Genomic DNA, 13,628 nt, shown 5'->3' on the forward strand with positions numbered 1-13,628 from the left:
CTGAGTTAGAGTTTTGGCAGGTAAACTGGGCTGTAGTAGGTTCAGTGTGACTTTTTTTTTTCCTTCTCACATTTCTATGGACTAATTATATATTTTTTTTCCTCCTGAATTCTACTTCCCCTTTCTTCTTTCTCTGTTCTTCTATTTTGTGTCTTCCCCATCATTTTATTAATGCTTCTCCTTTGAAAAAAAAATATTTTAGATCCCTTTTTTTGGGTTCTTTGGTGACGGAGTCTAGCTTCCTGTGTCCTCACTCTTTCACTCACTGACTCAGAGTGGAGGTTGCTTTACTGGAACTTAGGAGAAACCTCAGGTTTGTTTTCAGTCCTGTTTTCTCCCTAGCATAAAGCTCTAATTTCAAGGGAGAAGTTTGAATAGGCCAGATTGGGAAAAGTAAGCAACAAGCCAAAAAAATGTATGTTCCTCACCAACTACTCCTGGGTAATATACTGTAGAAAGGTAACAAAACCATTTGGAGCTGCCCATTTGGCTCCCAAAATATAACTCCCCTGCCCAGAGTCTTATGCAGCCTTCAACGTGAGTTAGTCCTTCAAAGTAGGGCATGGACAAGATTAGCCAGCTAAAACTGTCTTCACCTGCAACCCAAAGTACATTTCAACTTTCCCAGTTTGTTCAACAGAGAATATTTAGCAAGTGTCCATTTTGCCTAGAAAACAGAGAGGACAGGTTAGAAATAACACAATGTGTGTGCCAGGTCAACATGTCCAGACCTAATATTCAGATACCTACTCTCAACCCTGAAATCCAGATCCAAGTTCAAAGTCCAACTCTGAGACTAATCTCCCATCCTCTGTTATATCTTAGAAGATGCTTATTGGCAAAACATTAATAATAATATTCAATCACTTTCATCTTCGTTGTTTTAAGCCGAGGTACCCAAATTGCCTCCGTCCATGGCATCTAGGAGAGGAATATTAATTTTTGAGTTGATCCCATTTGCTCATTCTTAGAAAGGGATAATGAATAGAAGTTGCTCAATCAGACCTGTGCCTAAAAAGTCAAAGATTGTATGCATGTGGGACTTGGGAAAATTGTACACTGACTGAAGGCAACAATGGGAAAAGAATGAACCACGATGCTCATTATGAGTCACTTGACAGCACTTTTAGGTAAAGTCCACATGGTTTGGAAAGCACATTTTCATCCCTGGTAAAAGGACATAGAAAAGTAAAAGATGCTGTCCCATGATGAGTCTGTTTAGGGTTATTTTGGAAGGCCTTGCGGTATTTAATGATGATAATGAAAAAGCATTTCATTTCTTCATCTTGTCTATCAGACTCCCTGTCCAAAACGGTAAGTAAATAGGAAGACCAACGAATGAATAGTGAGCCCGTGACTGGGTTTGTTCCAATCAGATCCAACAGAACCAACCACATCAAGTTGCTAAAGAAACTTACCCACTGACAATGACAATAGCACAGCAGCATTTGTATCCTATCTGCAACCCCCCACCCATTTACTAGGCTGTTGTTGCTCAGATTTTGAGAAATTTAACCTGCATGCAAATATGTGCCAGGGCTTCCTGGCAACCTGGAGTTCAACAAGGAACAGGAAGTGAAACCATCATTATCACAAGGTTTCTTTCATACAAGTTTCTATAACTTAGAGAAGAAGCACCTTGCTACTCCCTGTCTGCCCTGTTTTCTTCATCTGTACTCTTCTGCTTTACCTCAAAATGAAGAAAATGAAGTGCTTGTCCGAGGAGTGAAAGGTCTGAGGAATTGGCTGTGACTCCTGGGGAAAAGGAAGGGGTACCCCTATGATTCAGCACCCTCCCGTGTGCCCCAAAACACTGAGTCCCAGAAACCACTGCCTTAATGGCAATAATTAGTTCTAGGTGACTTCATGAGGACTTAGGACCAGGGACTGTGATACCTGAACTGTATCCCAACCCAGGATGCCTGGCAGAGGGGCCAAGTGGAGACTAGTGTCCAAGGGCTGCTTCCTTCTATAGGAAGCACCTTTTCCTGATTCACCCAAATCCACCATGTGGACAAGAGTGTGTGTGTGCTGGGGTGGTGTCAAAAGTCACTTTGACCCCTTTCTCAAAACCCCCGCAGGCCTCTAATTAGACAGATTCAGCTCCAGGCCAACGTGGTAACATAGTCTGCTCCCTCTGACCTCTGCAACCTCAACTCTCTTACTTCCCTTGCTTTCATCTTTCCTGCCACACAGGCCTTCTTACTGGCCCAGAAGATCCCCAGCATATTCGTGCTTCAGAAGATCCCCAGCATATTCAGCATATATGCTTCAGCATATCCCCACCTTTGCACTGGCTGTTCCTCTGGCTTGCTCCCTCACTTCATTTAGATGTCTGTCAGATGTCGTCTCCTCAGAGAGGCCTTCCCTGACCAACTACTTTAAATTCCATCCTCTTTCCTCTCTACTCCCTATCCTGCTTGTTTTTTCTTTTTTCAAGTGCTTACTATTTGAATTTTTATGTTTATTTATTATTTGACTCCTCTCTAAAACAGAGGTTGAAAAACTAGTCTGAGGGCCAAATCACACTTGCTACCTATTTTAATAAATAAAGTTTTATTGGTATACAGCTACTCTCATTCATTTGCATATTGTCTTTGTTGTCACACAACTGTAGAGTTGAGTAGTTGCAATAGAGACTACATAGTCCGCAAAGCCAAAAATATTTATTATCTGGCCCTTTACAGAAAAAGCTTGCCAACTCTCACTCTAGAAAGTAAACCCTATGAGGACAAGGGATTTATATCTTTTGCTTGCTCCTGTATCTCTAACACTCATTGCCTGGCACTTGGTAGGTACTTGATTAATTTTATTAAATGATTGAGCATATGGATGAAAGGCATGTCCAAATGTATCTAGAAAATGATTTTCTTAATTCAGCAATTATTGAGCACCACCTTGTGTGCCAGGCATTGGACTCTGTGCAGAGGATACCACAATGATGAGAGACCAGTAAATTATGGTGCTGTGAGGAATGTCATGTTCTTCGTGACAGTTGTTAGGGGATCCATAAAGAAAGATGCCTGACCAAGGCATCCAAATCTAACAATGAGTTCTCCAAGCTAAGAGAAGTGTGAAGGGCACTGCAGGCAGAGGGTAGAAATGTACCGGTCCAGAGAGAATCAACTACAATTGTCTCAGGGAACAATAGTTTGTGTGATGTATGAGAGTTGTTTGAAAGGGACTTGAACAGTTTCTTTATGGGTTTGAATAATCACTCTCTTCGTCTTTCTGATTCTTACTCCCTTGGTTGTCATTTAAAATATGTAAGAAAATAATGACTCTCTTCAAAAAGCCTACCATTTTCCTGCTGATGTTTTTGGCCCAACCCAAAACACTTATTAAATGTGTTTCCTGAAGAGATGTCTCAGATACATTATATAAAGATTTTTCAATCTTGGCACCATTGACATTTGGACCAATAATTTTTTGTTGTTGTGGAGGTGTCCTGTGCATTGTAGGATGTTTAATGCCATCCCTGGCCCCTACACACTAGATGCCAGTACCACTCCCACAGTGTGACAATCAAAATCATCTCCAGGTATCACCAACTGTCCCCTGGGGGGCAATAGCACCCTCCATAACCACTGCATTAGATGGTGCCAGTAACACACACTGGGCAACCTGAAGATGGAATGTATTAATAACCTACAAATGCTGGACGTTAGGGGGATTTTGAAAGCCCAGGGTGCTCGGGCCTCTGTAATAAAAACTGCCCATTCCTTTTTGTCTCCAGATGATGATCCAACATGGTTATGACAAGTAACTACAGAATTAGAAAAATAAACATTAGTTTCTTCTTCACTTGGTTGCCCAAGTGCCATTTCTTCTCTGGATTCATGGGGTTTGTGCTATGCTGAAACATGCTAGGTTAAATATGCGCCAGGACGATAGAAACCACCTACAGCCATGCCACTCTGAACACACATGGTCTCATCTGATCTTGGAAGCTAAGTAGGGTCGGGCGTGCTTAGTATTTGGATGGAGGACAATAGAACCTTACCAAGCAATAAAAGAGAATAAGCAATTGATAAATGCAGCAACATGATTGAGCCCCAAAGGCATGATGCTGAGAGAAAGAAGACAGTCCCAAAAGATTACATACTGTTTGATTTCATTTATATGATTTTCTGGAAAAGACAAAACTATAGTGAGAACAGATTAGTGGTTATAAAGGGTTAGAGCAGACAGAGTATGTTACCACAAAGGGACAACTTGAGAGGTTTTTTTACTCTATGATAATGAACAAAAATGAAAGAGTAGTTGCTGAAGAATATGATGGGATTTTAATACTTAATACATGTGTTCTTCTAATCACAATGAAGCATTTAAAGTTATGTTTTTTTAAAAAAAAATGTGCCAATCAACAAGGCCTTGACCACCAGTAATTGGAGCATTCCTGGGGAGAGGGGCAAGTAGATGTTCTGGAACCAAATGAAGAGCGTTAGCTTCCTTGCTTCAATTCCTCTTTCACTTTCCATAGAATAAGGTGATCTTCACTTCCCAATCCAAGCTTGCTAAATTTCACCATAGAATTGCTTGAGCCTCCTTGGGCAGAAGAGAGAAAATATTTCAGAAAGTGATGTATATTGGAGCAGGCTTACCAACATCCTTTAAGGTGTATACACAGTCATAACATTGTGTTAATATGACACTATTGTGGTGATAAAAGAGCCTAAAAAGAGTGTGGGGCTAGCTTTCCAAGGCTCTAGGCGAGAGAAGGAACAGAGGGTCTAATGAAATGAAAGTGACTTGATTCTAAAAGAGATCAATATCCTGTTCTATTATTCATATGAATAGTGTCATCAAATTCTTGTGTATATGAAATAATCATCATTTTCTGAGAAATTTTGTACTCACTTGAAATATCTAGTCTGTCTATCTGTAATGATGATGGGGCCCAGTGTATATATAGGAAGGTAGTGGTGACCCTTATCTAGAATCCTTCCCCATGAGCATCCAGTTCAGGGTAACAATATTCAGCATTCCTCCCTCTCAGGGGGACGGCAAGCTGTGGTTTACATGTGAAAGGACTGTTCACAAGAAAAAATTGCTCATGCACTTATGTAATTATAATAGTAAACCACAAGATCATCACATCAGAGATGAATGCAATTGACTTCTCAGAGAATAAAACGCATGGCGACACTGAGAATCAGAAAGTGTCATCTGCTTGATATTCATCCTGAAAGCTACACAAAGCACAAGTGATATCTCAATCACCAGTATTGAACTTCTTTCTCTTTGTCCACCATCATGCATTTTCAGCAACCCTTCAGATGGACAGTTGCAGTGTCTCTAAGTTGTTTCAGGGGTAGCCTGGTACACCAAACATCCTCAGGAGCTGTTGATTCTTTTTCCTCTTGGCTAAATATAAACTGCAAAAATGAAGTTAAAATGTCTGTAGGGTGGGGATAGGACAAGGTGGCCGAGGTCAGAAACTCATTGCAGAAGAACTGGCTCATGACTTCAGTCTTCTTGAAAGCAGAGCTTTGAACTCTTTTTATATCTTTTAACTTACTTGATCATCCCCACTGCTCTCCCTCCTCCATGATGTAAGGAAAGATTACTTTATGCCCATTTAACAGAAACTAGAACCAAGGCATATGTCCATTAAGAATTTCTCAGAGATAACATAGGGGGTTAGTGGAAAAATAAGGTGTAAATCCTGTCTCCTGATTCTAGACCCCAGGGCTCCATTTGGTAGACCATATTGTAAAGCATCATGCAGCTTCACCAAACACAGACCAGAAACTAGGAGTTAAAGATGGTTACCCTCTGTAGGAATCCGTGGAATTCACAGCCAGCTCTCCGTGGATCATAGCTCTTTGTGGTAGCCAGTCTCCAGATGGCCGCTAGCGATTTTCACCTCCTGATATCCACCGTGTCCTAGTATCCTAGTTCCTTCTCACACTGAATAGGGCTGACTGTGTGAGCAGAGGACTGACAGAGTGTGGCTTATGAGACTAGATCATAAAAATTACTGAGGCTTCCACTGTGTTCTCTCTTGGATCACCTGCCCTGAGGGGAACAAGACACTGTATCATGAAGACACTTAAAGTAGCCCAATTGAGAAGTCCATGTGATGAAGAACTAGGCTTCTTACCAAGAGCCAGCATCAAGTCACCATCCATATGAGCATGCCATCTTGCACTGATCCTCCAGCCCCAGTCAAGCCTGCAGATGATGTAGCCCTGGCCAACACCTTGACTGCAATCTCAAGAGAGACCTTGAGTCAGAACCCCCCGAGTAAGCAGCTCCTGGATTCCTGACCTACAGAAATTGTGTGAAATAAATGCTCATGTCTTAAGCTGATAAGCTTTGGGGTAATCTGTTACAGACCAATAAGTAAGCAATTTACTATCATTGTAAATGGTTGTATGAGCATCAATAAAGAGATATGTACCATATGGTCAGTCCTGGTTCTTGACTGGCTTCAGTTCACAAGAGCTTATTGAAGGTTGGTTTTAACCAAATTAGGATTTGTCCTTCCCCCAGACTGAAGAGGTAACTAAAATGGACATTCTCAGCAACTGACCTGAGGGAAGTGAGAAGGTCCTCTTGGTGCTATTTGCAACGTTAGACATTTGGAGAATAACACTGGACACTGAATCAGATATTCTAATGTTATTTAATCGGGTCATGCGTATAGGTCATTTCTCCTAATAGTGGGACAATTCTGACCCCAAGAGCTAGTCTTGGACTCTGCTTTGTCTCCCCACTCCACCCTGCATACCACTCAGACCAGCTCCTTACTTGTGTTCATCTTTCCAAGCCTTTATACCAAAAACTTTGATGAAAATGGCGACGACTTTAAAGAGCCAACATTCCTCTGAATATTGAGAAACCCTTGTTTTTTTCAGGATACACAGGCCTTGGCGATATTTAAAGCATGAATGATGGGCACAAAGATATTTGGCTAACAGCTTTCACATGGTTGAGTTACTGTAACTCTAAACTGCCCCAGTGATCCCTAGTATCTTCCTCGAGGATTTGCCAGTGTTCAATTTCTCAGTAAATGCTTTAATTCTTTACTTCCATCCCCAATTCTCCTATAGGCCCTGCTCTACTCAGTTTCTCCCCAAACAAACAAACAAAAAAACCAAACTTTTCCAGGTAACTTTGAATTGTCTGACCCTTCAGTGACCATAGACTTTGAGGGCTCCTTGAGGCAGCCTCTGTATAGGAATTTACTAGGTCCCTGGGCAGGAAGACATGGCTGTCTATTGTACTCAAAAGCATTCCTCGACCATAAAAAATGAATGTCTCAAGATGGGGAATATGAGCTATGGCTTTCCTTCACTGCAGAGAGTTCTTTGCCTACTGGGAGTCGCTCTTCCTGTCAAGAGTCTGGCACAGACACAGCCTCCTCTCTTTGTTCAAGAATCCCAAAATTCCCACTGTTTTCCAGGGAGCTTAAACACCTATCATTCAATAGATCTACTGTGGCCAGTTTGTCGTGGATTCTGGAATTCCTAGAGAGGCAAGTCATACATATTACCTTCACAACTCCCTTGGACTGGAACTATATACCAACAGAACTGTGCACAAAGCTTGTCTGGACCAACTCCATTATGTTGATAGATCCTATTTTTCATAATTCCTACCTAAAACTGTTTTAACCCTTATATCCACCTACTCTATCTGTGATGGGATCAAGAGGAGAATATGGTGATCCTAACCTCCAGACCACCATAAGAAGTTGGTTTAAGGATTGCCCAGCATCTGGCTTTCTTCCATGGCGGACAGTAAAGCCCCATGACTTGATGGCCAGCACCTACTTTCATATCTATAGAGTCCCCTGAAAATGCAGCTTTTTTTAGGAATCCGCAGATCTTGTATTGTCTGAAACGTTGAATGGCCTATGCTTTAAGCACCAGAAAATGCATGAGTTGACCTCAGCACTCGGCAGAGAAACCACTGGTTGAAGAATGTGTCCTTGGAGTTGTTAAATAGAATTTAAAATTTTAACAACTCACCTCGGCTTTAATACTGACTCTTACTATGACAGGACAAACATTCTCTGCCCCTAAACTTAAGGAGAAAGTCCTCAGTGTTGGCTCCTAGCATAGTGCGTTACATATTTGAGGGTGGCCAATTAGGGTTTTTTATTTGGTTTCATGAATATTTCACTGAGTAGGAGAAATCACCAGCTTAACTTTTGCACAGAGCACTTCTTCCTTTGTTTTGTGAAGGTTGTAATTTGTTTTATGACTCGAGCCCTTATAAGGAAGAGAGGTGCCAAGTTTAGCCTGGGGCAAAAGGAAAAGGCAGGTCAACCTGTCACCATTTTTATCCCTGGAGTTTCCACCTATATTATTACAGGACCCCTCAGGGTCTAGGGGTTAAACTCCCTCATCTTCAGTCTTCTCAGCAATAAAACTGACTCACTAACTCACCTCCTAACTTAATACTTAATCTCCAGTGACAGAAAGACTTGCTTCAGTGCCAACATTATGTTGTTGGCATGCCCAAATTTTATAAATAGCCTCAATAGCTGCAACATGCAGAGAAGAAAAGACAATTTACCAATTTTCACTCTTCCCAAGACAAATCGACGAGTAACTTAGCCAGATTGTCTGCAACTTCTTGTAAGTCATGTCATAGTAATTTTACTATAGAAAAGAAAAAGGAGAAATAGAAGGTAAAGTCCTAGGAACTTCTCCTTTATCTCAATCGTCCATCTCTTCTCACACTTGGAGTGACAGGAACAGAGAACAAGGATGGAAATAGTATGATTGATACATATACAAAATCTCACCAGTGGTTAAGACTTTCAGGGGAAATTTAGACCACAGCCTCAGCTTCCCAGTGCTCACTACCCTTTGGAGTAGTTCTGTTTTTAAAAATAATAATTTAAAAAAATGCAACACTTGGGAGCTTCAGATTGGATCCATGATGAGAGATGAACAGCATTTCTTTCCATCAAAGGTGATGCTTTAGAGGGGACTCAGTTCCCAGAGGACTGAAGGTTGCAAGCTGTGATTGCCACAGAGAAGACGAGGACTTGGAAGGGGTCCCTTCTTGAGACAAGGAGGCCAACTGTGAGCCATGGCCTGAGATTACAGGGGCCCTCTATAGGTCTGCGTGCCTAAATCACCTCGAGTCTTTTCCTATTCTGAGCCTCCTGACACCTGTCTCCAGACTAATCCTTCTAATCTAAACAGCTGCCTTGGTCACGTCATGCTTTGCCGTTAGTGACTCCCCAAGGCCTACAAAAATGTCAGTTACACCGTAAGCTGGTCTTTATCCTGTGCAAGAACTGGGCTGCCTCTGACATTTAATCTCCCTTTCCCTCCTGCAGGAATCTGGCACTCCTGTCAAGAGTCTTCATCGCTTCCTATTTGCCTGCCTCTCTACCTTTACCTGTGATGGTCTCTGTTCTCTTCACCTGGAATAGCCTCCTCTCCCTAACCCCTTTCTAAACACCCAACTTCAAAGTCTGATACAAAGAGTCAGATTTGGAATTAGGTAGATCTGGGTTAAATTCCAGCCCTACCACCGGCTTGCTGTGTGTCATTGGGCAAGTGTCCTATCTTCTCTGAACCTCTGCTTCCTCAACTACGAAGTGACAATGCTCACACTGGGCTCAGAGTCAATGCTCAGTAAAGACTAACTCCTTTTTTCTGCATATCTGCCCTACTTCAGGCACCCTCCCAAGGTCCTAATTCCTATCAGATGGGCCATAAAAATATGCTTTACATATGAGAATAAGATTTGGGTGCAGTAAAGTTATCATCAAGGAAAGGGCCAGGCCAGGAATATAAAAATCACAGGACACTCTCAGGACAAAGGTTAGAGGCCAAGGCGCATGGGTTCATTTTCTGGCAAAGACACATTGATATTTCAGTTATAAGGAAGTGGACCCAATACAAGTACTTGGAAAAGACCCAACCAGTCCATAGTTGGGGAATTATAATAATGACAGAACTAACTGTTAGTTGAAAGAATTCCTGAATAACACATTTCTATAATTCTCCCCAAAGTGACAAAAGATGCCAGTTAACAAATTGACTCCCGTGATACTTGAATCTTAATTAAAAGAAAAAAAAAGCAGAGGACATTAGATGTGTTTATGATTCCTCAGCCCCTCTGAGAGAAATTGACCCACTAACAGACCCTAAAGCTGGCAGGCAATGTCGTGTGATGGAACGCTTCTTTGTATACATCCCCTTGGCCCTGGGATGGGCACCTACCAAGGGGCAGCCAATCCCATCATCTGCAGGGTAACTGTGACTTATGCTCTCATGCAACAAGATGAGCTAAGCCCATCAGATTCCCTATCTTTCCAGAACTGGAATTAGGAAATACAGAAGGGATGAGCCTCTATCAAGAGGAGAAATGGTGGGGATGCCCTGAGGGAGAGTCAGGGACATGGTGAGCAAAAACCATGAGCAAGCCAGAATTAAGAAAGTTCAGAAATATCTGGTAAGTAGAACCAGCCAGTTTAATAGAGAGAGGAGAACGGAGCTTAAGCTCAAGCAGAAACAAGAAGCCATAAGAAAAGGATGGAGAGAGCAGGGGATCCCTGCAATGGACCAGCGCCACAGGCGATCTCGGTCTCTGGAGTTGTCTCAGGGCCTCCAACAAACCCGTCTCAAGCTCACTTGCTTCAGTTTTCCCTATAAACAAAAGAACCTGGCTTACACAGAGGGAAGCAGTGAACTATTTTACTACCTGAAGAAAATATATACACCTGCTCTGCATGTGCACACTATTCCATAAGGGAATAGGACCAATAGGACCAGTGAGGGTTACTACTTTTCATTAGGTCAAGGTGGAAGGCTAGGCAACCTGAAGGGACAGAGAACAGCTTTTTTGTCAGAGCACTCGCAGCTGTGAGTCTCTTATCCCTTCACTTCTGGGGGGAACCACCACAGTCTGACACTTTGAAAAATGTTGCACCCGCTCTGAGGATGGGGACTGACCCTGGTGGGGGATGCCGGGGTAACCTGGAAGAGAGAGCCATCGGTGACCCTGAGCGAGTCACTTCATCTCCCTGAGTCTCTGTTTCTTCCCTTGTGGCATATGATCACTAACATGACTTCTGGAATTAATAATATATGAATCTTTTAAGTAAAATTCTTCCTCCAGTTAGACAAGGAAAAGAGACAGCCTAGGAGAAAAAGAAAGCGTCTGGATGGGGAGTCAGGAAACCTGCAGTCAGCTCTGCTCCGCCCTAGCTGGGCAAGCTCAGGAGCCGTGACCCCTCTGGGTCTTGCCCACAAGACAAGGGAGCTGGTTTGTGCATTACCAAAAGAGCATTTTCACCCCAAATTCCATGATTCTAAGATCTCAAATCTTATGACTCCAGTGACTCCTTATATTTGTATTTAAAATTCCTTACCTTGTTTTTCTTTCTTATCCCTGATGATCCAGATAGCAGTCTGGGGCACAATTCTTAGGAACACTTACTATTTCAGTTTGTCCAGCTACAGACTAAGTATAAAGAATGTTGGGGGTTGGAAATCTGGTGTTTTTCAGTCAAAAGCTAGTTGGAACAGACATGAGAACTAATTTGGATTTCTGGTGGCACAAATGCTCCTGGTTGCTGATGAAGAACTGTGAAGTCTAAATAGGAAGACAGACCATATTCAAAAGGAAAGATGTGTCTCCTTCCCAGAAAATCATAAATCCATAAATAGAAGATGAAAGTGTAGAGCCCAAAGCATTCCACAAGGCCTTTTAAAATTTCTTCTTTAAAAGATTAAATTGGTAGAATAATTGAGAATTTTGGGGTCCACAGATCAAGGAAGTACTTACAGGTCAAAAGAAAAAGGTCAGGAACAAATACAGCTAGTTATAAAAGAAATTAAAAGCCCTGCAATTTTAATAAAACCCGAAAGGCCCCAATGACTCCAAGATACTGAAGGTCACTGACTTTTATTGTCTCACCAACACAGCAGATGTGCTACTTAAATGACAGCACAAACTCTACAGTAACATTTTTATTGGCCTGGAGATGCAGTTGACCTAAAGCATTTGGTTACAAAAGGTGTGAACTGATAACTCATGGAATAAATACCTACAGGCAAGAGAGATACGAAAATGTGTGCAATCCCAATAATAATTAAAATAAATATTTTAAATGAGATTTTTAAAAAAATCAGATTGACAGCAACCATGAGGGTGTAAGGAAATAAGTCAATCTTGTACAAGAAAGTAATGCAAAATTTTAAATATGCATAGCCATTGACCTAGCAATATCAGTCCTAGAAATTAAGCCATCAGAAATTCTTCTACGAGTATCGACTCAATAATGTCTGTTTGCTCTTAACAGCAAAAACTGGAAACTACTCATATCCATAGTGGATTGGTTCAACAAACTTTGTTCATTCAAATAATAGAGTTATTATGTATGTAGCTTTTTTTAGAAAGCGATGAACTATTTCTAAATGTACGGATGTGGGAAGATTCCTATGTGAAAAAAGCCAAGTTTTGGAAGAGAATCCATACGACCCAATTGCCTTAAAAGGTGCACAAGTGCGTCCGCTGTCCGTGGGCATGTGCACGTGCACACAGGGCTCTCCTAGTTCCCTGCCTGCTTCCCCCCTCACCACTTGCCATGTTCACCTCACAAGCCTTCTTCTGGAACGTACGGAGTCTCCAACATCTCCAGTGTGTCCAGCGTCCTCTTAGGATTGTGTGCTCGCTCAGCCCTAGTCCCCCGCTCGATGTCTGGCTCATTCCTAATCTTAATCCCATGTTAGGGCAGGAATCTGGAGGAGCTGACACCAAGGTCTTAGCATGGTTATCTCTGAGGCTGAGATGACAGGGTATCTTTCCCTTTCTGTGCCATACTTCTTGGTCCCATTTGAATTTCTAGTAATGACAATATTTTTTTTTATTATTTTGTAGCGAAGAGGAAGCCGCTGAAATACAAAGAATAAAACTGAACAATGAAGTGATCAGATCTTCCTCATGTCCCCTGTAAATTCTTCCAGGTGCAGTCAGGTGTCACCTACCTGTGGACTGAAGATCCCCAAATACAGCTCCCAAGAGAACCTAGGCTAGAGGGAGTGAGACAAGAGAGGCAAAGGGAGAGACAATTCGCCAATGATTTAAAAAGATGACGCTTACCTCGAAATTTCAAGTTAGGAGACTGGAGTATTTTCAGTCCTATGGCGTGAAAGCTGGCGCTTCGGTTCACTGTTAAACCTCTCAGAGAAACTAAACAGAGAAATACCTTCAGAAGGACCCTCAATGCATCGTTGCAATTTAGTTTATATCGTCAAGGCCCCCAAGCCAAAAAGTTTTTTTTTTTTTGAAGAATCCCCCTTCATTAATTGTAAAAGAAAAGAAACAAAGCTCCATCTCTTAACCGGCCTCGTACAGATGGGAAAAGTATAGTGTATTTGAAAAACCCGAAGTATTGGAGCATCTGGGGTATAATCTGACTCGTACGGTGCTATGTGGTGCTCCTGCTAGTGCGTCGTCCCACTCCAAGCACAGGCAGTTCATCCTGAATCTCTCTCTCTGCAGCACATGTTGACCCCCAGCCTCCCCCTGCGAGTGTCCAGGCGCTGTTGATTCTTGTCCCCAGATGCCTGGCAAATTCACACACGGCCCCCGCTCCACCTCCGGTCAGCACGCTCCTCGCCTGGACCTCGGCCTTGTGTCTGACCTTC

The 13,628-nt window shown here is 42.2% G+C and overlaps 1 long non-coding RNA gene across 1 annotated transcript; it reads right to left on the reverse strand.

Annotated features, from left to right (window-relative positions):
• Positions 1-4,351: 4,351 nt before the first annotated feature.
• LOC140632993 (uncharacterized) lies at positions 4,352-6,387 on the reverse strand. The gene is made up of 3 exons (XR_012030625.1): positions 6,107-6,387; positions 5,776-6,021; positions 4,352-4,548 (listed from the first exon to the last, which is right to left on the reverse strand). It is a non-coding gene; the product is annotated as an uncharacterized lncRNA (long non-coding RNA).
• Between the last annotated feature and the right edge of the window lie 7,241 nt (positions 6,388-13,628).

This window comes from Canis lupus, chromosome 5 (genome assembly GCF_048164855.1).
Source record: "Canis lupus baileyi chromosome 5, mCanLup2.hap1, whole genome shotgun sequence".
Taxonomy (NCBI): Eukaryota; Metazoa; Chordata; class Mammalia; order Carnivora; family Canidae; genus Canis; species Canis lupus.